Raw genomic sequence first — 26,570 nt, forward strand, 5'->3', positions numbered from 1 at the left:
TACCCCACTCCCCACGGGATGAGCCCGAGAGACGAGTGGGAAAGCAAAGACGGCCAGTTATCCAGGCTCCAGGCCGCGCCGGGGCCAGCACGGTGTCATCCGCCGAGCTGAGCTATTACCTGCTGTAAGCGGAGACGGAAAGATAGTTTTGAAACCATGGTGAAAATAACCCTCCTGGAAAAAAAAAAATAAAAAAAAATCAATACAAACACCAAGGAAAGAGGATCAGAATCCGAGACCATCAATTCCTGAGATAGAGAGTTGAAAGTCTCAGTGGGAGGACAGCCAGAGCTGGACCGAAAAACAAAACTTTTTTTCTGTTGCTGACAAATGACTTCTCGTGCTAAAGGGCAAAGGAGCCAGGAGGCCGCGGTACGTGGCTGTAAGAGATGCCCTTGGAGAAAGCAGGAGCAGGCGGAAACCTCACGGCAGCTTTCGCACCTCTCCCTCCTCTTCCACACTTGAAAGGGTTTTCTTACAATGGGAAACCAGGGATTTGTGCAATTTCGTGCTGTTTTGGGCATGTCACAAAAACATGCTCCAGGCTGAGCTTTGCTGCTCGTGCTGCGAGGAGGCTGGGCTGAGCGCAGGCAGCAGCAGCGCAGCACCCATGTATTCAGTAGATATCTCCCGCAGGAAAGCGGCGGAGCTCCTGCGGCTCAGACCATCCGCACCCCGTACCGTCGGCATCTCGCCAACCCGCTGCCCCCGGCTGATCCCGGGGCTCAGACACCGCTTCCCGGGGGGATCACGCTCCGTCACAGCCGGTGCCTTCACAGCCCGCTGCTGACAGCGCCGTCTCGTCCCCGCACCATCTCACTGGCCGCTAACTGTAGAAATCACAGACAAAATAAAAGTTAATGTAAAGCTTCCCCATAAATCCCACGATCAAAGCCGCCCAGCCCTGCAATCCTGGGCAGCGAAAGGAAAACACTCTGTGTATTAACTCCTTTTACCTTCTGTGTTGTTTGTCTGAAAATACAAGCAACCAGAGCTATGCATTTCTTTTTAACGGCTTAATTTTTCTGTCAGATGTGTACTCTCTGCCTCAGGATGTCTGTACTATAAATATTTTGCAGCAGCTCTTTAGCTTTTAAGGTAATCACATAAAAGATCCTTGACTACATAAAGGCAGCTAATCTGGGTAAATGCCTTTAAGCATCTTTACATTTCTTGTTAATGGATTTCTAGGCAACCCAGAGAGATCCGCGTTCTAGAAAATAATGTAAAATAGAGTAAGTGTCTAATATTTTTAAACGCTTCACATTCGTCATATACTGAGAAAATCCAGAGCTCCAGGCAGCGTAAGATCATTATGCTTATATAGGAAATACTCCGTTCTGTCATCATCAGTGCGAAACCCAGCCTTTCACTGGGGGCAAGGATCCGTTCAGTGTTAAATTCCAACTCAACCGGAGACAAATTATCACACGCTATTAATTAGAGCCAGACAGGAGGGATCCAGGCGCCGCAATCCGGTGACAGACTCTGAAGGGCAAGTCAAGGCACTGACTGAGCTGCGGACTCGTGCGTGGAGAATGTTCCCTCTGGCATCCCGACCGGCGCGGGGAGCAGCAGGAGGGCATGCGGGGGGTGATGCCGTGCCCTGCCAAGGCGGAGGCCAGAGGTGAGTGCAAACCCCTTTGCAAAGCAGGTCTCCCCTAGAGCCCCACACCCCCGCTGCCCCCCTGCCTGCTCCCCTCGGAGCGCTGCAGCCCCGTCCCCTCCTTCCCTTCGGGCTCCAGGGCTCTCGGCGCATCGCCTGCCACCAAAACCCCACGGCACCCAACGCCAGCAAGTGAACAACGGTCCCTGGGCAAAACTCTCATGCTTTATCTCGCTGTCACGTCACACCTGCGTGCGATGGCTCTCCTTGTCCTGCTCCATGCCCTGCCCCGCAGCACGGAGCGCCCGCAGGTGGCTCTGCCCTCGCCCTGCGCAGCAGCCTTCCGCTGTCTCCACCCCCGGTCGCGCTGGTGGCTTTGGCAGGGGGGTGAGAGCCACAGCAGCCATGCAGGAGCAGGCACCGGGAATGCCGTGCAGCACAGCCGTGCCTCGGGACCTTCATCCTCTCATTCCTTGTGACCAGCTGAAAGCCTCCCGCTCTCCCGGCCCTGCTGAGAACAAGCAGAAGCCGGGCCTCGGCTCATGTAACCCGCAGGGCAGGGACAGATGTGGCAGGGACACGGAGCGAGGGGCGTTCTCACAGTCCACCTCACCTCTCCCGCTGCAGAGGGGTCGGGGCTCAGCATCGCTCCCAGCACCCGGCCGTCCCGGGTGCCCAGCCCAGGCGAGTCCCCATGCTGCCTTCAGCTCCACGCACAAAAACCCTGTGAGGGAAAAAAGCACCTATTTTAAGAGCTGTCTGATGTAATTATCTCTGTGGAGGAGGAAGCAACGGATGCACAAGAGCAGACAGGCCACCTAATTCGGCAGATTTATTACATGCATTAATTAGGCTCCCTGTGCTGTTCCCAGGGGACTCAGACCCACAGCCGCGCAGCTCCGTGTCGGTGACATGTGGGAATAGGGGTGCGGGGCAGAGCTGGAGCTGGTGCCAAGAGCACGAGGGCAGCAAAGCCGCCAGCTGCCTGGCAAAGACGAGCCCAGCATCCTCGGGCACTCCTTCGGCCGTAAGCGGGCTCAGCACGAGGGGCCGGCCGGGCAAGGGCCCCAGACAGGTGATTAGTATCAGCAAAGAGACTTTGAAGGATTACCAAAAAAAAAGACCAAAGGGAATCAATTATCTGATAGCAGGTTTTCATCAGTCACACAATGGCATATAAATTACTGAGGCCGGAGAGCTGAGGGAGCCCAAGCCACGACAAAGCCAGGCAAATCCCATCCCAGCCCGCAGCGGCACCCAGAGCCTTGCGCAGGGCGGACACGGGGCTGGAATGCAGAGAGGAGCCACAGCTCTGCTCCTCCCCGCATGCCCTGCACAGCGGCACCCAGGGGACCGGCACATCCCCCGAGCGTCCCGGCAGTCACCACCGACCGGCCACTGACCACGGCTCCAGCACTCACCTGGGCAGCACCGACCAAGAGGAAACCACTTGGTGCCAATAGGAAGTAATTTAGAGCTTCAGAGGAAACCAGCTGTAACTTAGTGCTAATTAACATCCAGTTACTTAAAGTAAACATCCTGAATTTGGGACTGTGTCCTGCCACACCCATTCAGTCCCTTCTGAGCGGCAGGATCAGGAATCCCAACCTGCTCCCACAGCCGATGCGCACAGGCGCTGGGGCTGATGCCATCCCCAGCCAGAGCCCGGAGCCCCTTCCCAGCCGACCCTCGTGCAGTCACAGCCGAGCTGGGGGGTCCCAAGCGGAGAGATGCCCCTGCTCCCCAGGGAGGCAGGTCCTGCCCTGCGGAGATGCTCTGCCGGTGGTGCCGAGCACAGGGCAGGATGCCGGCACTCCGGGCTTCGCACAGACGGACAGCTTCATGCTCGGGCAGCCCCTTGTCTGCTGCTCCCCTTGCTCTGGTTGAAATCTGGAATTGCAGCGTGAGAGCTCAGGTGTCTGAACCTCTGAGAGCTGAGGCCTGTGATAGAAATGATGATATACCTCAAGTATAATGGTGCAAACAACCATTATCATAATTTTGATACCAATTACGTGTAATTTGAACAAAGGAGTTGTCCTAGCTTTGATTTGCTCTCCTTGTATTCCTGGCTGGTTTCATTAAAATCACTTACAGAGATTTGCAGCAGTTCTGTTTGAAGTGCTGTCATTAGGAGTTTCATTTTCGGTGGCGTCGGAAATAATTTCACAGCAGGCTGTTTATTTTTTACAAAGGGATCTGCAGCATGTGGCCGCCACTTGCGGTCAGATGCGTTTCAGATGGACGGGTCCCGCTGGTCGCTCGCCCTGGTGAGCTGGGGCAGGGTGCTGCGGGGTGGCGGTGGCAGAGACTGGCCCCTGCCGCGGTGCCGAGCTCTCACCGCAGTCCAGGCTCTTCCCAGACCTCCCTCACCTGTTCCCAGCAGCGCTGTGCGGAATTTGCAGCCCAAACCTCTGTAAAGCTGAAGACCACGTAAGCGCCAGGCTGGTTGGCGCCGCTCCCAAGGGCACCCCCAAGGGGGACCCCAAAGCGCCAGCACGTCTCAGGTGTGGATCTCCCTGTTTCACAGTGCTTCCCTTATTTGTTAAGAGTCTTTTTTACATTTAAGCCTTTGTGCTGATTACCATTTAAAATCAATTACCAAGATTTCTAACTTCATTGGCCCCTCAATAAAGCGTCAGCAAATGTCCCTGAACAGCAAGGGCGCTGGCGTTACGGCGCTGAGCTGCAGCGGGTTTCCTCGGGGTGAGCGCGGCTCCGGCTCCTATTCATCCGGCAATCAGGGACGCAAGTTGCATGACACACTGATGAAGAAAGACACTTCGGGACTTGCTCTGTAACTCAATCACCACAAGGCATTCGCCAATTATCCCTTAGTCACGGGGTGAGAGAGACAGGCAGGTCATGCAGCACGAGTCTTTTCCAGTTGTCCATGAGAAGAGAGGATAATGTACTTTGCAAATGATAATTAGCAATTTACTCCAGCTGGGGCTAATTCCTAGATGCATTTTGCACTCCAGGACTCGGCGCTTGGGCAGACTCTAAATAAAGGCACCAGCACGGTGTGTCCAGCTCCATTAAAGCTCCCCGGTAATTACAGTGCTTGGTGTGCGGCGGAGAGCTGGATGGCTTCCCGCGCCTCCGCTCCGCCTGCCACCGTGCCGGCTGGATGCAGCCCCTGCGGAGGGACCGCCAGACACGCCATCCCCGGGACGCCGGCCATGGGGGTCCTGCCAGCTCCGTCCCCACCATGCAGAGAGGGACCGTCCCCAACGGCGTGTCCCATCCCCGCTCCCAGCCGCTGGCTCGGCGCTGGTGGCCGACGGAAGGGGCACTGGGGGAAAAGACCCGCAGCCCAGGGAAGCAATAAATTCGGTTTTATTCTAACGGCGCAGTCGTGTCCCAGGGCGAGACTGCCACGTAGGTTCGCAAAAATACTGCTTAAGCAAACAGAAAGGGAGGAAATGCTGGAGAGAGTGTCCAATCTGCATTATAATTAGGGGAAAGAATGAAAAATGGCAGAAACAACCTGTTCCCATCTGCAGCTGCAGTTTGTTCCCACTGTAGCTGAAAGGCCACGCTCCACCCGTGCCAGGAGCTTTCTCTGGAAATGTATGAATGTTTCATTCAGCAAGAGTGGAAAAAGAGCATCTTTTTGCATGTATTGCAGATTCTGCTGTAATGAAGCATCAGAGAGAATTTTATCAACACAAGACACTTACTGCTGCCTCCAGCCTGGTGGCAAGAGTGGGGCCTGCACCCCCGAAACAGTCTCCACGAGGAGGAGCCACCATGAACACAGCAGGTAGGCTCCGGGGCTGGGGGTCACCCTGGTGTGCGGCCAGGGCTCTGCCCCAAACATAGTTGGGGGTCACCAGTCTCCCCCCCGGCCAGCCGGAGTCAGAGGGTGCGGAGTCAGTGGATGCGTTTGAGACATTATTCAATCCCAGAGTGACTAATTTATCCATAAACCTTCCTAATGAGGCTGATAGTGTAGGAATGGAGAGAAAGCAGCATTATTATCTGTAAACAGCAGCGGCTGACAGCATGTTTAATCACAGGCTGTGTAACGGTGACATCGGTGGAGGACACGATTAGACGCTTCTCCAATTAGTCATACACCAAAGGCATGATCGCGGAGCCTGAGAGTCACTTAAGCCCACAACCGAGAGGAGCAAAGCCCAGAGCCGGAGGCCATCCTGGCCAGGGGGAGGCACCAGGGGCCATCAGGGCTGGAGCCGTCCCCGACACCGGCTTGTCTGGGCCCCGCGGCTGAGCCAGAGCCACCGCCGTCACCGCAGCCCTGTACTACCATCCAGCTCCGCCGGCCGCTGCTCCCGACAGGGTTTTTAATCTGCAGAGAAAGCGCTAGTGGGATAGAGAGGTAAAGAGTTCATCCTGCTCACTTTCCTCTGCTTCTTCCCTCTTTTTCTGAGCATCTCTCTCTCCTGGTTTCCTCTGGCTCACCTCTCCCTGCCTGAGAGCTCCTGAGGTCTGTAGATTAAAAGCATTAATAAGAGCCAGAAATTATTATGGGAATCCTATTTATCACAAAGCGAACGGTATCGAGCAGGCTGCAGCCTCGGGAGCCATGGCCATTGGCTTACAAGAAGCACCGTCGAGGCGGTGGGGTTCCTCCTTCCCCGGCCCCCCCTGCCTGGGCACCAGGGCTGCGGGCGAGCGGGGAGCCTGCAGGACGGGGGGAGAGGCAGAGAAAGCAGCGACAGGAGCAGCTGCCAGTGCCCAAAGCGAGAGGGGGAGCGGTGACGGCACGGGGGGCACCCTGGTGGAGGCACCACGGGGCAGCAGGACGCGGCCCCCACCCCCGGATAACTGCGGCTGCAGCGTTCCCGGTGCCAAGGCTGCTTCCACGGCAGACAGGATTTCAGCACATGCCCTCTCTTCTTCCTAATCCCAACATCTTGGGTCAAACCAGTAGCTCCTCTGTGGTGAAATCCAGGTGTTTTGATTTGTCTGTGAGAGATCTCATTATCAGCCGCAGCAGCAGAGACACTGACATTTCATGTCAGGGCCCCTTTGAATTTACTTTCTGGCCCAAGGTACAAAAGAAACCATGAGAAATCAATTTTCTTTCCTCCAAGACCCCCTAGTTTTAAAGAACTTTTAAAGGGCAGAAAAAAACATAACCGGGATGTCTTCTACCTTTAAAAAGGTCCTTCATCATGTTAGATTTTGATTAATCAGCCTCCTACTACTGTCACTTCCACGGGGGAGAGCATCAGGGTCCTCCCCGCGGGAGAGGGAGAGGGAGGCTTCAGCTGCTGGTGGAGACACGGCCACGTGCAGGGCAGGCTCCAGCCTTGGCACCAGCCGTCCCTCCTGGTCCCGCTCCCGCTCCTGCCAGCAGGGAGACGTGGCACCGCGCTGGGTGCGGGATGCTCGGGTGGGCGCTGCCGGCGGCTGGTTTCTGCTCCCCTGGCGCCGCTCGCCATGGCTGCCTCCAGGCTTTGAGACGGCCCTGGGGCTGCAAACCCCGAGACTCCCCAGCTCGCTCCAGCAGGCGCCGGCCCGTGGTGCAAGCGTGGTTCTCGCAGACGAGCCCAACGCCGCGGGGGGACAAGGCTGCTCGCCCTGGTCCCAGCCCCGGCCGGCAGGCGTGGGGGCATGGAAGCCCTGCAGACTGTGACTGGCAGCAGGCAGCCCGCTCTGCCTGCCAGATGACACGCATTATTCAGGCGAAATATTCATTTAAGAGCGTCTGAGCCATAGTAATAAAGCAGACATTATGACAATACAGATCAATAAGTCCAGAGAGGATCCTTTGCTGAAACACGCTGCAATTGTTCAAACCAAGTCTTAATTGTGACAGGAATTGATTTCTCTTTTCTAATATCCCTGACTTTTAATTAAAAGGTAGTTAAGTAGACGATACATTTCCAGGATCATTTAGAGGCAGGACAACATCAAGGAGCACACACTTAAAATGCAGAAATGGTGCCTTGTTAATGCAACAAGACTGCAGCCTGGGGACTTGCTCTGTGACGATTCAGAGATGCCCACGGCTGAGCAGGGGACAGGGACGCCAGGACACAGGGACACCGGGGTCCCCCATGCTGGCTCCCGCAGCCTGCGCTCCCAGGGACACAGGCACGTCCCCTCTCATTCTCTCCCGCTCCCCAGGGTCCTCCATCCATCCGCATTTCACACCCTCTCGCACACACGAGTGCCTCTAATAGCTCTGATTATCCTGCAGACTCCGGCGCTTCGCTTCGCCCTTGGCCGGTGGGAGGTGGCTGGGGCCACCAGGGCGGGCAGCCCCGTGCCGCAGCCCCCTGGGCACCGCAGTCGCTGCCCCACCAGCTGCCCGAGGAGCTCAGCAGGGTCCCACCATGGCCACACGCTCCTTGGGGTGGTCCCAAGACGTGGCGGCAGCAAGGGAGGCCGGGAGGAGGGAGCGATGGAGCCCCTGTGAGGGGAGGGATGGGCTCCTCCAGCCTTCTTTTTTTTTTTTTAATTTCCAGGAAGCTTCTCACGGCAGGGGTGGCGGTGGCGCGGCACAGCACGAGTGTGAGGAAGCCAACTGTGAAACAGCCAGACGCTTCTCAATCATCCGCTATTAGAGTAAAACAGGCCAAAGCACCTTAATCTGACTGGAGGGAGGCCATTAACATCAGAGACTCCATTAAAAGAAGAAATGGGCCTTTTATCTACTCATCAAGAATCATAAAGGAGAAAACCTTGGAAGACACCCATAAATCCCCTAACGCGTCCCCAGGGAAGCCCCAGCCCTGCAGCCCGCAGCTCAGCGCGGCAGCGGCGGTTCTGGCACAGCAGCTCCCGCGCCGACCCCACCGACCGTCAGTGAGGCCGAGGCATCTGCCGGACAATCGGACATGACAGACCCGCAGCCATCCACCCACCCGCGTTGGAGGTGGCAGCGTCGCACCAGGGGTCCGAGCCATCCCTAAGGGTGGCCTGTCGCTGCCAAGCGGTCCCTGGCCGGAGAGCAGGGCTCCCGGGCTGCGCCAGGGCCAGGAGGGATGCTGGCTGCGCGTCCCCGTGGCGTCACACTGCCTGGAGCAGCCCGGCAGAGCCGAGCGTCCGGCAGAAGCTCCTCTCCTGCCTGGGGGATGAGGGGCTGGACCCAGAGCCAGAGCGTTGCCAGGTTCACGCTCCCCAGACGGGTGGACCCCCAGGGTCCATTACCTCCCATCGCTGGAGCTTTAATAACAGAGCATTCACAGGACTAATCAAATCTCCCCTGCCTTACCACCCAGCCTGGTGGCTGCTTGGAAAACACGTGTGATGTTAAGTCAGGAAAGTGGCATTTGGACCAGGTCCATAAGAAATTGAGTGGTAATTTAGAAGTAATTTAGGGCTCTCCCTGCCACCTGGAAGCCAGAGCTGGACTAGGGAGTCCTCGCTGAGCAGCCTCTGCCTCCCGTCCCCATCCCTCGGCACAGCCGCCCCCCTGCCCAGCGCACCCGCCGGGCTCACCCCCGCCTCCAATGCCGTTCTCACAAAATATATCTGGTATTTACTCTGCTGGTGGGTACGTAAGTGGTCAGACACTGCGTCAAACCCTGTTTCCCCAGAACTGATTAGATTAGAGAGCAGAGGTGCTTGAGAGCTTGCGGATCCTGCCAGGAAAGAGGAGCAACGACTGAAGAAGATTCTCAGAAACATCCACGCCCTGATATTCTTCCCCAAAGCTGCTTGTTCATGCCGGTTGGAAACGCAGAAGCATCACCTTTGCAAATACAGCCCATTTATTTATATTATTTGGCTCATCAAATATAAGCCAAAACACAGACGGTGACAAATGGTCTCCTGGCTTTTTGAGTGCTCCCCCCCCCCCCCCCGCATCCATCCCTGCCAAATACACCCCATGCGAAGTGCAGCCCCTCGGCCGTTCTGCCCGTTCGCCGGCTGCAGTGTGTCCGTGGGCCAGGCACCCGCTCTCCGGCCGGGGGAAGGGGCAGGCAGCGGCACCCCCTGGTCTGCCTTCCCCTAACGCCCCCCCTCCTAGAGAGAGGAAACCCAGCGATCGCGTGTGTGGACAACTGCCAAAGGCACGTGGACAACTGCCGAAGGCAGGATAGCGCTCTGCCCGGCAGGGACATCGGTCTCGAGAAGGAGTGGGATAGCCCGGACAAGTTCCCGAAGAATTCGTGGTGCTGTAATACCTCTTCATGCTGTTAAGCTTTTAATTCATCCAGCTTTGTTACCTTGGATATTTCGTTGTCTTAATCAATGGAGCCCCCAGAATGATAAAAACCTTCATTAATACCACTGGGTTATTGCCTAAAACAACAGCACACCGTCGGCTGCTTTTTAGTTTGATCTTGCCGTCGCCTGGGACAGGATTAGAGAGAAATATATCTACTAATTCCTCCAATATCCTTCAGCAAACACCAGCTCGGACCAAAGAGGACATGAGATGCCAGTGCTAGTAATTGGAAAGCAGCTCTTCACTTGCAGATGGTCGGAGACCCTTGATGGCACCCCAGGCTTTGACATAATTATCGCAGGCGCAGAGCAGCTGCCAACCAGCACAGTACTCGAGCTGAGAGAGCTGCTTAATCCTACTGCCTCTCTTCCTAAAAGGGGCCTTTCATCCTTCTCCAAGCCCTTTGCAGGGTTGCTGCGTGAAGCACGAATCAAACATCGCGGAAGGGGCTTACATACAATTAGTGGCTCTTCTTGCTCAGACGGAAATTAGCATGTGGCCTTTGAAGGGGTGGAGGCCGTGCCGCCTCCTGCTGCGGAGGTGCGGCAGACGCCCATGGGACCGTCCCCATCCCCGCTCTCCTGGCGGCGGCCGTGCCCACAGTGGGACGGGACCGAGCCCCCCGCCCACAGCGAGCCTGAAGGCGGCAGAGGGGGAACGGGCACCCGCGACCCAAAGCGCGATGCTCGAGCCCTACGAGAGCACCGGGCGTCTGCTGGAAGAGCCTCCTGGCGAAGCAGCTCGGGCCACTCTCCGCAGGGCAGAGGAGGGTGGTGTTGAAGGCCAGAGGGAACCATCTCATGACGCACTGATAAACTCAGACCCTTCCCCAGCGCAGCTGTTTGCAGCTGCCGAACTCCGCTTACAGCAGAACGCGTTACCAGCATTGCACTTTGTAATAACAAATTTCACCCCAGATACCTTACTCCTGCAGTTTTCTCTGAAATATCGCAGACCTCTCTGCATTTCCCAGCCCCAAGGGGTCCCCCAGCCCAATCCCCGCCGCCCCACACCGCTGCCCCACACCTGCCATCTTTACCGGTCCTTACTCGCCTCGCTAGTCTTGCTCTGACCTCAGTTTGCTGCAGTTCAGCCCAGTTTGTCTCGCACTTGACCGCAGTGTGTGCGGTTCAGCTCTCCCCCCGTCCAGCACACAGGACGGCCTCCCCAGATCCCTTCCCGGATCTTATCCCGCTTTTCCATGTCCTGCTGGTTTTTTTTGGAGCTCAAGTGTTGCAGCATCGCCGTGGCCTTCCCCAAACAAGCCAGAATTTTTCCGGCCAGACGCCTCTGGCTTTGAGTCAAGTTCCAGTTTCCCCAGCCAGCAAGTCCCACTGCCTGCCAGTCGTTAAGTTCACGTCCAGTCATTAAGCTCACATCAGCTGTCGGCCCCTCGTTCCGCAGCCAGGGTGGCCGCGGTCAGTGACAGCTCTCTGGGGTTGTTGACACAAGGTTTAGCTGCACCAAACGTCCCCGTAAGGGACTGTGGCAGTCGGGTCTGAGACGCCTTCCCATCCATCCCTGCCCTGCAGAAGGCACCAGGAGCATCACCTTCGTTTCCATCGTCAGCGAGCGTAATTAATAGGGGGCCGCAGACAGCCCGGGGCAGGGAGCAGGGCTCTGCGCATCCTCATGCCCCACAGCACCGGCATCGGGAAGAGGGAGCAGCCTGGCCCTCGGCGTAGGATGCGGTTTACATTTGGTTTTTTCTTTTAACTCTGTTCCCGACCTTGTAACTGTTAACTCTCAAAATCTGACCTTAAGCCTCGCTAAATAAATTTTTCCCCTGTGTTACCGTAAGAGCTGCGCGATGCCGGGAACGATGCTCAATCAAGGCGAGCCGGAGAAGCCAAGGGTCTCCGCGGGGCACACACGGGCCCGGGGAGCTCTGCCAGCACAGACCCGCGCCTCGTAACGCCCGGACCAGCCCGCCTTTGCCTCCCCGCGGCACAGAGTAACACCAGAAACCCCGAGGAGTTTTGGAGGGTGCAGAGCAGTTCCCAGCCCATTTTGTCACAGGATGTGGGGCCACAGTGACGCAGGCACCGAGTGGGGTCCATGGCAGAGACCCCGCGGGATGGCGACAGGCAGAGCTGGGCCACCGACGCGGCACCGACAGTGGTCGGTCACACCGAGAGCTGGCTGTGACCATGCACAGCCCCACGAGACACGTCCCCCGCCCTGGCGTCCCCCTCGCCCACCGAGACACATCCCTGCCCTGGCGTCCCCCTCGCCCACCGAGACACATCCCTGCCCTGGCGTCCCCCTCGCCCACCGAGACACGTCCCCCGCCCTGGCGTCCCCCTCGCCCACCGAGACACGTCCCCTGCCCTGGCGTCCCCCTCGCCCACTGGCCGCTGCCGAAGGGCAGCCGCAGGTAGACGACAGCGGCAACGCTGCCTCGGGAAGGGGAGCACGAGCAGCGCAGCCAGATGCCACGTAGACTTCAGAGAGCAGTAAAGTAATTAAGTATTGACTGAGAGCGTCCTAAGCGAGCCCCGGATGCACATTACATTCTGCTTAACTCAATAATTACCGTATATATTATCCCTTTCCACACTCTATCTTTATTAAGCTAAAAGGTCTGTAATTAGCTACTTGGTTTAAGTGTAAGATTTTAATTAATTCATATCATGAAATATAATTGCTTATTAGAGACAATGCTGCATATTCTATCACACCAGTATGTCCCTGCAATATTTTAACCAAAATACAACAGTTTTTGTCACAGTGGGTGAGCAGAGGTTTTACTAATCAGGCGCCGGGACGCGAAACATCCTCTACAAAACCAAAAGGAACCCACAGGCCGGCACGCGGCTCGGTACAAAGCCATCGCAGAGCTGTTCCCTGCCACAAAACGGAGCAGCAGCCACAAAGCGGTGTCCCCACCATCCGGGGGAGGCTTCGCCCCCAACGGACCAAGGTGTGACACAGCCCCGAGCACCCCAAGTGCCTGCACCATGGGGTGGCTCCTGCCGAGACCTTCCGTCACCGCCACGGAGCACGCGGAAACAGGAGCACCAGCCCTGCAGGCAGCCAAGAGACTCACCCGGCAGTGTCCCCAGAGGTGGGCAGGGCTGGTGACACGCGGTCCCCCAGAACAGGAGAAGGTTTTGCAGCATCACGTCGAGGGAGCCGGGGGAGGAGGGGGAGGCAGGCAGGGTCTGGGGATCTGCCACCCCTCCCAGCTCTCCTGGCATCCCAGGAACCCAATTAGCAGGGAACCATGTTCTTCTCTAACGAGCCTCGTTAGCAAACCTCACCTGAAACTCCATATTCACTTGGTGGCTGCAGAGGGAACCTGGTTCATCTCCTATGGCCAAGCCCAGCCCCACCACCAGCACGGAATCTGCAAATGCACTTAGCTGACGATTTAAGCTTTGATTCCATTTAATTTAGATGTTAGAAGAGTTTTATTTTAGGAGTTAATATGTTATTTATGAAGGTATGTCAACACAGCATATCAATTTAGCAGCTGTTGCTAGTTTACTATGAGATGCTGTTCAAGACAGGACAATCTGTCTCGCTGTATAATGTCAATTCTGTGGCGCTCACGCAAATGCAAAATCACTACAACACCAGAAAGAAACAACAGCCCTACTAGAGACTTAGAGAAATACCTTGTAAACTGCACGATAAGTTATTGACTTTATGGCAGTTGGTGCTGAATTAAAATGATAAACTCAAGTTTTTTATCTGCCGAAAGCTGTTTCCATGGTGTTGAAGCAGCAGATGGTCTTTCCTGGAGATAAAGGACTTCAAAGCTTTGCCAGTGCAGAGCACTGGAGATTTAACATATGTATTGTGAAATTTAAGAGGAGAGCACCTGGAGGTGCGGCGGGACGGTGGCTGGCACAGCTCTGCCTCGCAGGGGGACCCCAGCAGGACCAGGACCCACCACAACACCCAGCCCAGGGCACGTTCACAAGGCTGTATGGACCCAATTAGCTGTTCGTCGGGGGTTCCTTCATACTTAACTCGGGAGGGAAGCCCCAACAGCCACAGCCTTCCCTTCATTCACACTAACAGCCTGTTCTGCCCCTCTTTCAGGAGTCATTAATGCCTAATAAGTAGAAAACTGCATGATGGGCTTTGGGTAGGAATAGTTTACTGTATCGGAGACAATCCATGATCTAAATTACCAGCTATAAATCAGTTTTCGAATGTTGACATATCTTTAATAATGATAAATGAAGAATTTATGGATGCTGCTAAAGTTCACATCAAGATTTTGATTTACGAGCATGCTGAGCTCAGGTGGAGCCATCAGCCCCAGGTCCAGCACCTCATCCCAGACTTGAACAGCAGCGTGTCCCTCACCTGCGCTCCGGTGACTGCCAGCCCCGTCTCCCTCCCGTCCTGTGGGGCTGGAGGTCCCCGTGGACCATGGCCAAGTGACTGCAGGTGTGTCTGAGCTCCAACAGCTTCCGCCTCCTCTGCCAGCTCCTGCCTTCCTCACCTCCCTGCCGCAGACAACCGGGACAGCGAGAGGTTTGCCTTCTGGGCACTGAAGGATGCTCCCTCTCGTCCAGAACGCATCCGTCTCAGGTGGGGCTTCTCCCTGCCTCTCTGTTTCTCTTGACTTCGCCTGGAGACACCCTTTCCCACCGCCCATGAGGGTCTATGGCGGGGACAGACACTAGCGTGAGGTGGGCTGGAATCATCTGAGGTTTTGCAGAATTCAGGACACCGACCTGGCGCAGGCTCACTGCCGAGAGCTGCCAGGCTGGAGGGAGAAGGGCTGGAGCAGAAAGCTGGGAGCCAAGAGACACTGAGACATCGGCTGCAGGAGGCCAACAGAGACCCAAAAGGGGCTTGGCCACCTGCAAGGCTGAACAGAGAAGCTCAACAGAAGCCGGCAATGCGCCCTTGCAGCCCAGAAAGCCAACTGCATCCTGGGCTGCATCAAAAGAACCGTGGGCAGCAGGGCGAGGGGGGGGATTCTGCCCCTCTGCTCCGCTCTGGGGAGACCCCACCTGGAGTCCTGTGTCCAGCTCTGGAGCCCTCAGCACAAGAAGGACACGGAGCTGTTGGAGCGGGGCCAGAGGAGGCCATGGAGATGCTGGGAGGGCTGGAGCCCCTCTGCTGTGAGGACAGGCTGAGAGAGCTGGGGGGGTTCAGCCTGGAGAAGAGAAGGCTCCGCAGAGACCTTCCAGCCCCTTCCAGTCCCTAAAGGGGCTCCAGGAAAGCTGGGGAGGGACTCTGGATCAGGGAGGGGAGCCATGGGACAAGGGGAACAGTTTTAACCCCAAAGGCGTGAGATTTAGATGAGATATTAGGAAGAAATTCTTTGCTGTGAGGGCGGTGAGCCCCTGGCCCAGGGTGCCCAGAGAAGCTGTGGCTGCCCCATCCCTGGAGGGGTTCAAGGCCAGGTTGGACGGGGCTTGGAGCAACCTGGGCTGGTGGGAGGTGTCCCTGCCCAGGGCAGGGGGTGGAACGAGGTGATCTTTAAGGTCCCTTCCAACCCAAACCATTCTGTGATTCTATGATTTTGCAAAAGCACCGTGGTAATGGTAGGCGCTCCACCACGTATTTCACACAAACCAGACACATGAGCAACTACAGACACAGGCACAGCCCTCCTCCGTCCGTCTGTCCATCCATCCATCTGCTGGCTCTGCTCGTCTGCTCACGCTACCTGGTGCTTCGGGACGTATCTCCCTGACCGGGGCTGCTCTCCTCTCACACGTGCCAGGAAGGTCTTCTGGGCTGGAAAGCTGCTTTTCATTTGATTTCAATTTGCTGTTGGAATTAAGCTGGTGTAAAACAGTGTGTGAAGAGAAAAATTACCATGTCTGTTTAGGGAGCGTAAAATAGGTACTTAACTGTTTGACCACTTGGATAGTGGGGTCCAAATCAATTTTCACCCAGCTCACGTCCTGCCACAATTAATAAGCCGAAAATGCTTGTTAGAAGCAAACAGTAAACAATAAATAACCTCAGTGCCCGTCACTCCTCTCCCTCAGGCTCACACTCTGCCGTTCTCCCCCTGCGCTCGCAGAGCGGCCATGAGCGGCATTGGTGGGAGCCGCAGCGCCCGAAATGGGGGTCTTGGGGGTCTGGGGGGTTGGGCCGTGTGTGGGATTACCGGGGTGCTCCCTGCGGCGACGGCAGTGAACCCGGGGCACCTGCAGGACAGCCACCGGGAGCGGGCGCCCCGGCGGAGCCCCCCCAGACCCTTCCCTCTTTGCCAACGCCGACGGAGGGACCCCCGGCACCGGGGACTGGGTGGAAAGGGGCTGAGCTTGCCAGAGGTGCAACACGCGCGTCAAATGAAACACAAGCTTGACACGCAGCCCCAGCGACGTCCCTGCAGCAGACACGGGGGACCGTCCACCGCCACCGCCTGCCCGCGCTCTGCACCTGCCTCTCCCTCCCCGCTGGAAGAGCCGACCCCGATCCATCTTTCTCCAGCGACTACTACAGACGCGTGCCGCGGAGAGGCAAGGCAGGACACAGGGCTCAGGAATTAGCCTGTTCCCATTGTGACGAGGGTGGGAGCACGATGGTTGTGACCAGCACCCTTGCTCCAGCACCCAGGGGTGTGCGCTGGCACCCAGGAGCCCCAGGAGGGCTGTTGGGGGTCAAAGCGGGGGGCTGATCCCCTTCCCCACCCAGCCCCTCACTTAACAAGGTCTGGAAGCTTTGCAACGAGAAGCACCGAGCTCCTTGGCCTAAGCCAAGGCCAACGACAGCTCCCCAGCGAGCCAGAGAAACATTAATTGTTAAGCAAGTAATTAGTGGCTACAAAATATGACCAATACAATTACACTGAGGGTTTTTTTCCCTCTCTCTGTCCAGAGTCTTGGCACTGAACAGTCTCATAATTAGAAGACAAACTGACAGGCAGCTCCTGTGAAAACGCCCATCCTCCTTTGCAGAGACTCCCCAAGCGTTCTGCACCAATAATTACTAATCAAGTTATTTCTTTCAGTATTAAAAAGGCATTTCACAGGTAATTTGCCCATAATGGCAAACAGCCCCGTAGCTCCAGCGTGCGCCTGGAGGCCAGCGGGTCGGGGATGGCCCCAGCTCTGGGCTCGCGGACCCTCCCCGAAGTGGCCCCCCCCAGCTCGGGACATGGCCTCCTCGGCACCGTTTCACCCCAGATGTTCCCAGCTGCGGTGCGCCCTGCCTCCGTGGCACCCAAATGATGTCATCCGTCTGCATTTGCTAAGGCTGTTTGGGGAAAAAAGAGCCCAGGAGTCTGTAATTTGTCATTATCATACAGACCCGGAGAACAGCTGAACAAACCGCTAATATTGAACAAACAAACAAACAAAAACTGATAATGGCTTCTATCGAGCAGGGACCCAAAGCTGATGGACGACCTGGAGCAGCCCAGGAGAATTATTTGTGAATTGCTATCAATTTCCAAAATCAAAATGTAAATTTTTGCCTCACAATTGAAGTGCTGGGGGAAGTTTTTGCTTTTAGAAAGTCTTTTCTATCCCTGTGACTTTTTTGGGGAGAAAATAACATTCACTCCAGCCAAGCCCAGGTTATATATTTACTGTGAGGGCGGTGAGCCCCTGGCCCAGGTTGCCCAGAGAAGCTGTGGCTGCCCCATCCCTGGAGGGGTTCAAGGCCAGGTTGGACGGGGCTTGGAGCAACCTGGGCTGGTGGGAGGTGTCCCTGCCCAGGGTGGCACTGGATGATCTTTAAGGTCCCTTCCAACTCAAACCGTTCTGGGATTCTCTGATTCTCACAGACACAGAGCGAGCTGGTTGAATTGGGGCACCTGTGCCTGGGGGCTGCCCCGCGTCGAGCGTCACAGGGCGTCCTCCGAGTCCTCCCGGACACCAAAACGCTGACACGGGGACAGAGCCCCCAAGAGCGACCCACGAGCCCTGCAGCCCCTGCCCTGCCGCCTCCAGACACGGCTCTGCGTTTGGGCAGGAGCTCAGGACGTCTGTCCTGGGTTGAGCGACACAGGACTAATTTCTCTTCTAATGCTGGGGAAAACTCCACTTTTGGAAGACTCTAGTGTCTGAATTTGTGAAAATATTTAGTTTATAGCCAGCTAGGCTATGGGGGATTCAAGGTCACAGTGGTTTCAAGCCTTGCCAGGTGCAGGAATGAGGAGGAGCGAGGCCTGGGCGTTTGACCCGGGCTGGCCAACAGAGTTATTTCATACCATGAACGTCACATTCGATATAAACTAGAAAGTTTGCTGCGTAGTTTCGCTCTCCCTTGATGGCGGCGGTCCAGAGAAACTCCTTGCCCCGGTGCCGGAGCCCTGAGCCCTTCCCTTCCTCCCGAAGCCACAGCGCTGGCAGCGTCCCACATTTACTGTCCCTGCCGGGAGCGCACGGCTTCCTGGGATAGAATGGGCTGAGCACAATTCTTGTGTATCTTATATTAATATTGGGATTAATACTGGCTCTTTAGTATTATTGTTAATTATTTAGTCTTATCCTATTAAATCTATTTACATTTCAACCCTCGTGTTTCCTTGCTTTCCCCAATTCCCCTTTCCGGGTGAGGAGGGGTCATCGGGGGATGGAATAATTGTCTAAATGACAATAAACTGTTGTGGGTTTTCTCAAACCATAACATCGTCTCTGTGGAGTCCAAACCCACGGCGCTGGCCCCGAGCTGCTCCGTGGCGCTAACAGAACGTGTGCCACGCCGCAGACAGCGCGGGGCCTTGGGCGCTGCTCCATCGCTTACCGCTGACAGTGTTAGTCCGACTGCTCGGAGCAGGGCGGGCGGCAGGATCACGGAATGGTGGGGGTTGGAAGGGACCTCTGGAGGTCATCTCATCCCACCCCCTGCCAGTGCAGGGTCCCCAGAGCAGGTCGCACGGGAACGCGTCCAGGCGGACCTGGCAATCTGAAAACGTTAGAAACAACCGTCTCCGTCCCAGGGCTGCGCGATCCCGCTGGCTGGGCAGCCCGGGACAGCGCTTCCCACCTCAGCGAACCCCGCCGCTGGCTGCCGCTGGTGCACACGCTGCTCCACTCCCAGCAGCGCGGTATCCGCCGTTCCTCCACATCCCCGGCCTTTTGTCATTATCCAACCCGTGACAAACCCATTACGACGCTAAAGATTGGAATTTACTGTGATCCCAGCAGATGCTCAGGAACCGGCCCAGAGAAACAGCAGTGTTTTGCACAAGGCAGTAATAAATTACTGAAGGTCACCTATGATTTATCACTGCTTTGGATGCCAGACAGTGACACTGCTTCACCCAGGGAAGTGGCCTCGTGGGTGCCAGGGCATCTGCTCTGGCTGAGCCTCTAACAGCGACGGTTTTGCTTACTATATGGGACTGGACGCGTCCCCAATAAGCACGCTGTCCGCTTGTTTGAGTGATGCCTTTGCCATACAAGGCTGTGAACGTACACCCCCTCCGCTGTGCACAACTGCTCCGACAACTGGAAAAGCACCATCTGGGGAGAGGACAAACTCCAGGAGCCGCAGGCGGCTGCCACGCAGGGCGACCTCTGCGGTGCCAGCCCCCTGCACCCCCCGTCCTGCCCGGATGGGCCAGCGGAGGACGCCGCCACAGCCAGCATCACTCCGGAGGAAAGCGGCACCTTCCAGCACAATCCCGATTGCGATGGAGAGCCTCTGCGGTGCCGAGCTGGCCTGGCAAGGGCTACGGACCCAGACCCTTCCTCCCGGGCCTCTCTGTGCGCTTGGGCACCCCCTCCCCAGGCTCTGGTTCCTGCTGGAGCATCCCCAGCCCAGCTGCGGTTTCAGCAGTGCCGGAGGGGCTCCGAGACCCCTGCCCGTGGAGCCTCCCTTCGCCTGCCACAGCGAGCGAGACCCTTGAGCCAGACTGGAACGCCTCTCTTATCAAGGAAGGCTGAGGGATTTGGGTCTTTTCAGGCTGGAAAAAAGACGACTGAGGGGGGATCTCATCAATGCTGCTAAATAGTGAAAGGGGGGGTGTCAGGAGGATGGGGCCAGGCTCTTCTCAGTGGTGCCCGGGGACAGGACAAGGGGTATCGGGCACAAACTTGACCATGGGAAGTTCCACCTCAACACGAGGAGGAACTTCTTTGCTGTGAGGGTGGCAGAGCCCTGGCACAGGCTGCCCAGAGAGGTGGGGGAGTCTCCGTCTCTGGAGACATCCCAACCCCGCCTGGAGGCGTTCCTGTGCCACCTGCTCTGGGTGACCCTGCTCTGGCCGGGGGTTGGAGGGGATGATCTCCAGAGGGCCCTTCCAGCCCCTAACATTCTGTCATTCTGCGAACGCAGCCCACACCCTGCCCTCCTGCCTGCGCCCCCCTGCCCCGGGGCTGTGCTGGTTGGACTCGATGATCTCAAAGGTCCTTTCCAACCATAAAGATTCCATGATTCTGTGATTCTCCCCCAGCTCCCATCCCGCCTCCCCCAGGGCTGGGAGAGCCGGCGCAGCCAGGAAGGTTGTCACGGGCACAGACAAGCACCACTCACAGCAAGACCCTGCCAGTCCACACTGGCAGCTGCAACCCCTCGCTTTAGAAGCAGGAAAAATAATTACCAGCAATTTTTGGAAGTAAATAAATAGCTGGTGAGCTGAGCCTCCTGAATTATTAATGGTCAGTTCAACTGCTCAAACACCTTGGTCGCTACTAACAAGAATATCCGTTGCCAATAAAACTCTTTGCTTATCGTGCTGCCAATATAAAAAAAAAAAAATCCAATACATATACAAAACCCTCAAGCACAGAGGAATTGTCTGAAAAACAGGCTCAGAGTCTGGCAAATCCTCCAAATGCATCCCTATGCAGCTGTGCATACGAAGAGGGGAGCTGGGGGACACCTGGGACATCCACGGGCCCCCAGGAGGGGTGAGGACCCAGAGATATTAAGAAAAGGTCATATTTTCTTTCGTTGCAAGTGCAATGGGCAGCCAACAGGACATGAGCTGCACAGCCTGCCCCGGCCAGGGGCTGCCCGAGCCCAGCGGAGCTGCCGGAGATGCAGGATCCATCCCGAGTTTGAGCCCTGCGCCTCCCCAGGCTTGGTCCCAGCAGGGACGAGCCTTCGCCGCGCTGCTGAGCGTGCCAGGAACGGCTGCAGGTGACAGGCACTGCCAGAGATAAGGCTACGCAGCACCGCACCGCGTTTTCATCTTCAAAGAGCTTTTGAGATGCTAAGGAATTAACAGCAGCTTCTCCTGGGCACGGCTTTTGTCCCTGCGTGAAGGTCTGAGACGCGGGGCTGGCATGGCGGAGACGTGCTGCCGGAGCCCGTCTGCAGGCTCGAGCTGCTGCGACGAGGAACAATTAGACAAGAGGACAGAGAAGCGCCGAAGAGAGCGGCTGGCGCTGAGCCGGGCTCTCGGCGGGGCTCAGGCTGCGGTGACACTGGTGCAAGCGCGGTCCCTGCTGCGGTGGCACCGCCGCCGCCCGGGCAGCCATGGCAGGGTGAGGCAGCCCCCCTTCCCACACCGGGGGGAGCATCAGAGGGGCAGGGTTACCCCGGGGCTTGGAACGCAGAGGATTTCCCTGCCAACAGCCCCCCAGGGTCACAACCAGCCCCTGGAGCCAGGGGCTGCTCCCCGCCGTCCCCTGCCACTCCCCGCAGCGCCCGGCCGCTGGCAGCGGCTGCGTTTCCAGACATCCCTTTGATCTCATCAGAGGCTGCTAGATTTAATTCCCAGCACTTTGGTATAAAGTCAGGGTCCCATCCGGAAAGCAATTTGTGCCTCCTGGAGCAGGCAGTCGTAACATTTCCCATTAAAATGTAAATTGGCTAAGTTTTCTGGCATCTCTTTTCCTTCCTTAAGGTAAGAAGAATATGAACTTGTATTATTTTTTCCATCAATGTTATCTTCCTCTCAGTTTTGTGCTCAGTAAAAAAGCTGCCCGATATACACCTTCTGCAAATTAAATTTGAATTGAGTCTGACAGCACAACAGGGATCCAGATTACAAAGAGATGTGCTAGCCTAATTGGAATCATTTCCAAGAGGTTATTCGCAGAAGCGTTAACCACGGAAGGCACAAGTGGAGCCACACGCGGTCCCTGCACCCAATGCTCATCGCAGCCGAGCCGCCCGGCATTGCCCAGCCGGATGCGGGACCAGCCAGCTCCCGACACCCACAGCACCATGCCGGCAGCATCGCCTCTGGGGAACGGGCTGGGCGCCCAGTTTACAGAATCACAGAATGGCGGGGGCTGGAAGGGCCCTCTGGAGATCATCCCGTCCCACCCCCGGCCAGAGCAGGGTCACCCAGAGCAGGTGGCACAGGAACGCCTCCAGGCGGGGTTGGGATGTCTCCAGAGACGGAGACTCCCCCACCTCTCTGGGCAGCCTGTGCCAGGGCTCTGCCACCCTCACAGCAAAGAAGTTCCTCCTTGTGTTGAGGTGGAACTTCCCATGGTCCAGTTTGTGCCCGTTACCCCTTGTCCTGTCCCCGGGCACCACTGAGAAGAGCCTGGCCCCATCCTCCTGACACCCCCCCTTTCAGTATTTAGAAGCGTTGATGAGATCCCCCCCAGTCGTCTTTTTTCCAGCCTGAAAAGACCCAAATCCCTCAGCCTTCCTTGATAAGAGACGTGTCCCAGTCCCCTCAGCATCTTGGCAGCCCTTAGTTTTACTGGTGATCACAAACTTCCACCCCAAACCAGCCCTGCTCAGCCAGGACCAGCCACTGGTCCTGACGTCTGGTGGGGGTCAGCCACCTCTCGGTGGGGGTCAGCCACTGCACACCCCACCGGACGCCAGCCCCCGCCATGCCGGGACCAGCCAGGCGCCGGTGGTCCCAGCCCCACCACTCCCCTCCCCAGCAACGCACTGCGCCCCCCCCGCAGGAGCAGCAGCGAGGGAAGGGACATCTTGCAACAAACACAGGACTTTGGCCAAACATGCTCTGTAGAATTAAACCAATCGTCCTGCTCACACTGCAGTTTTTTAAAAGATGATCTTTCATGATTAAAACTCTAAATCCCTGTGGACTCACCACTTCTTTTGCCTCCAGACACCTGGAGGCAGGGAAGTGCTCTCTCCACGCCCCGGGAAGCTTGTCAGAGGCTGAAGGGTATTTAAAGGATAAAACTATACACAGAGGGGAAAAAAAACCTGAAAATTATCTTTTGACAGTCAGCTACGCAGAAACCAAGGGGGACCTGGCTGCTCGTCCCAGGGCTCCCTGCCCAGAACCACCACGGCCACAGCTCGTCAAAGTCACGCTGGAGCAGAGTGGCTGCGGAATTAATACGGGAGCACGAGGAATTAATTACTGTCTCCAGCTGCATTTCTAGTGGGGATCATTTCAGGTGCAACGGCTTGAATGACGCCGTTTCAAAGAAGAGTCTCCCATTCTCCTGACTAATTTAAGGTTAACGAAATCTGCGTCTCGCCAGGAGACAGCTCATCCGCCCAGCCCACGACGGCAGCTCCGCACGCTCCCGCACGTCCCCCAGAAGCAGGGGACGCTTTGCGGTTTGTCCCCAAGAAGGAGCAGGGTCAAGTTGTGCCAAATTCTTGCTTGTCTCGCAGAGCTCCCCACAGGAGCTCCAGCACCCGGCGAGGCCAGCGCTGATGGCCACCACTGGCCCGGGGGGGCACATGCCACCAGACCTGGAGGCACACGATGCGCGGACGGCCCACATTGGGCGGTGATGGCCCATGTCGGGCAGCAAGCTCCTGCTTCCCCAGAAATCTCATCAAAACAAGCTGTGGCTAATGACAGTTCGCGTCATGGCGTAACGAAGTACTTGCCATGAGCCGCCGCCAGCCCACTTCCCCGCGGCTGGGGGGCACTTAATGGAGAGCAGCATCGCAGACCCGGGGAGAGCTGGCTCATGAATAAAAATGGATAGCTTCCTTGTACGAGGGGGGTTTTCCAGTGCTTTCCCTGTCTCAGAGACCCCCAGACCACGACATGGCTTCCCTGCGGGGCAGCTCCCGGCACGGCACAGGCAGCACCGGCCCCTGGGAACCAGCCGGCGGCTCAGGCTACACCCGAAACCCCTGTGCCCTCAGCAGCGGTACGGGAATTAGCAGAATCAGCCACCATTAATTATGCACGGGATCATTTGCTGGTGAAATTAAAAAAAAAAAAAAAAAAGAGGCTCTAATTTAATCAAAATATAATTAAATTAATAGTTAATTTAACAATTCCGCAGTGAAAACCCCTCGACCTCTGGAGCTATCCTCCCTGCAAGCGCGGGCTCTTCGTCACTCCAGCACTTGGCTCAGGTAGCGGTGGCACCACCTGGCATGCCCTGGACCCCCATCCCATCCCATCCCATCCCATCCCATCCCATCCCATCCCATCCCATCCCCACCTCGACCCGTGCTGCCCCGAGCCCCCTCCCCAGGGACTCGCCCTGCAGCCATCTCCGAGGTGTCAACACCAGAAAGGGTAAATTACAGCCTTTTTTGAAAAGGGAGGAAAAAAAAGACAAGAGACGGGCATACACAGACACCAGTCCCAATAAATATTTTTTTTTTTTTCAGGGACTGGAAAATAGGAAGAAGATGAGCAGCCAGGTGGAATTTCTTCCAGTAAAGGGAGCGGCGAGCAAATCTGACAAATGTGTCTGGAGTGACTTGGGAGAGGGGGTGTCTGGGGAAGGGGACTCTCCAGATGGCCTCAAGGTCCCTTCTGTCTCTGTCGTCTACGCTTCCACAGACTAACTCCTTAAATCAGCATCCTGTGGAAATTGGCCAGGCATCCTGCCAGCTCTGGAGCTGGGAGAAGGGCTGGAGGACAGCGTAAATGGATATTCATGCGCGGCATGTAAAAGGACAGTGGGGTTTTTTTGCAATAGGCCCCTATAGTCTCCGGAGATAAACTCAAAGGAGCGTTTTACGGCAGCCTCCTCCGGCGCCAGCGAAGCCCTGGCTCGGAGGTGCGAGGTGGGTAGAATATCCCCCGCCGGGAGCCGCCTGCCTCACGGATGCCCCTTCCCACACGCTGTTTCGCAGCCCTCTCCTGTCACAGGCGGACTCATTCCTGCAGCAGAAGCAAGAACTGCAGCTCAGCATCCCCCTCTACGTACAAAAAATGGCCTAGATGGACAAGATCATCTCTCCTGGATACAACCGCAGTGACTGAAAAATCCTCACTCTGGGCTTCAAGCATCTGTCAGGGCGGACTGTGCTCCATCTGGAAGCATTTCCCCATGCACTGGACTATCTCCTAGTCAAGGCATTATAAGAAAATAAATCAGGAGGAGATTAACATAAATATTGTTTGAAAGATTTAATCAGCTACAAATTGCCGTGTTATGTTTCCAGCTTAATTAGCCCGAGCCTGGTTTTCTTTGCTCCGTATTGTGAAGTAGAGCGGGGTTGAGGGGGGACGTTTAGAAGCAGCGTTGCAGATCTCGGTCTGCGGCGATGGAGGAGAACTTCTCGCCCGGCTGGGGCTGGCAGATGCCCCCGGTAGCAGCATCTCTGGGGGAGGCTGCTTTTTGCAGCGCGAGTGGTGCGGCGGCGGCCTCCCGCGCCTCCCTGCGAGGAGGGGGGTGCTCCAACCCTGCGGGCACGTTGCTGCGGTGCCCACCAAGGCAGGACTCGGCTGCTTTGCCCCAGGGAGGGCACCGCAGCCCTGCGCCCGCACCCGGCCGTTCCGGCAAAGGTTTCCTGCCTGCCCCATCAAAGACATGACCGAGTTGAACCCGCACCCGGCAGACCCTGCCTGCACTGGGGCACAGTGAAGCCCTACACGTTCACACGGACCTGCAGAGGTCGAGGAAGGATGAGGAATACATCTAGTGTCGTAGTTAGAGACGGCCAAAAATGCGTAAAAAATATTAAAGCAATTACGTTCTCTGAGGCACCTTCCTGTAACAAGAGTTAGTCCTGCTCTAATTGATGTCCTGCTTCCTACGGTACCACAAGCGATAATCAGAAGTCCACAATAATACACCGAGCTGTGAAAAGCTCTCAGCACAACCACATCTGCCGTGACACAGCTGCACAAAATAAAAAAACGCTATGAAAAGCCACGAGCTTTTAGCCACCAACTGCAGCAGCAAGAATGACATTGTGGACACGGGGGAGCACCCGATAAACATCAGTAGATGAGATCAGTGACAAGCAAAAGTTACCCAGCAACTGCCTGACATCAGGCAGACAGGATTACTCGGCCAAGGCTTCCCAACGCAACCCCCTGACAGCGTTTCTCCCCAATGGCTTCAGTGGGGACGGAGAGGGTCAGACACTCACTGGCTTCACCTCTGATCCCAGCAGGGGCTGAGCCTGCCCCGTCTGCTTTAGCTCATTTGAAGAATCGCTATAGGAGTTTGAACTGGCTCCTCTAATGACGTTCTAAAGACGCGTTTTTATTTGGAGGGCAAGTGCTAATTAAAATGCAAGCCGTGTACTTCCTGCTCCGAGTGCTCATGCCAACGTGATTTCAACAGGGGCTGCGAACACAAGAGTCACCCTGATCCGCACCGCTCCTGCGAGGTGGCTTATGGAAGTGTTTATAGTTCCACCTACAAGATCTAAAAAGACACCTCTCTCTCCACTCCAGCGGAAGCTATTTGACTAATCAGCGGGTCCTAACGTGACGAGTGTACCTTCGCAGTGCGTCTCAGCCGAGAGCTCGCGGCGTCCCTGACACTCACCACGGCCACCAGTCCCGATGCCACGTCCCCCCGCCCGCAGCAAAGTCCCTCAGCGCAGTAGCAAGGTCCCCGTCTTGGAAAGCGCCAAGAACACCTGAATAAGGAACAAAGCTTGGGTTTGCTTCGTGCTGGCACATTCCAGAGGCGCCGACGGTGCCCAAATGCTGTCACAGAGGCCAGTCACTTTGGCTGGTGCCAAGCACATTGCCCTGGCAGCTGCAGGGGCCTGCAGACACCCAGAGGGCAGAGGAAAGAAGTAATTTACGGTGCCTGCATTTCCTGCAAGGGA

General features: G+C 56.5%; 1 long non-coding RNA gene across 1 annotated transcript; it reads right to left on the reverse strand.

The window, feature by feature from the left end:
• Positions 1-304: 304 nt before the first annotated feature.
• On the reverse strand, positions 305-2,347 carry LOC134525291 (uncharacterized). The gene is made up of 3 exons (XR_010073743.1): positions 2,220-2,347; positions 1,855-2,114; positions 305-830 (listed from the first exon to the last, which is right to left on the reverse strand). It is a non-coding gene; the product is annotated as an uncharacterized LOC134525291 (long non-coding RNA).
• Positions 2,348-26,570: the final 24,223 nt, after the last annotated feature.

This window comes from Chroicocephalus ridibundus, chromosome 19 (assembly GCF_963924245.1).
Source record: "Chroicocephalus ridibundus chromosome 19, bChrRid1.1, whole genome shotgun sequence".
NCBI lineage: Eukaryota > Metazoa > Chordata > Aves > Charadriiformes > Laridae > Chroicocephalus > Chroicocephalus ridibundus.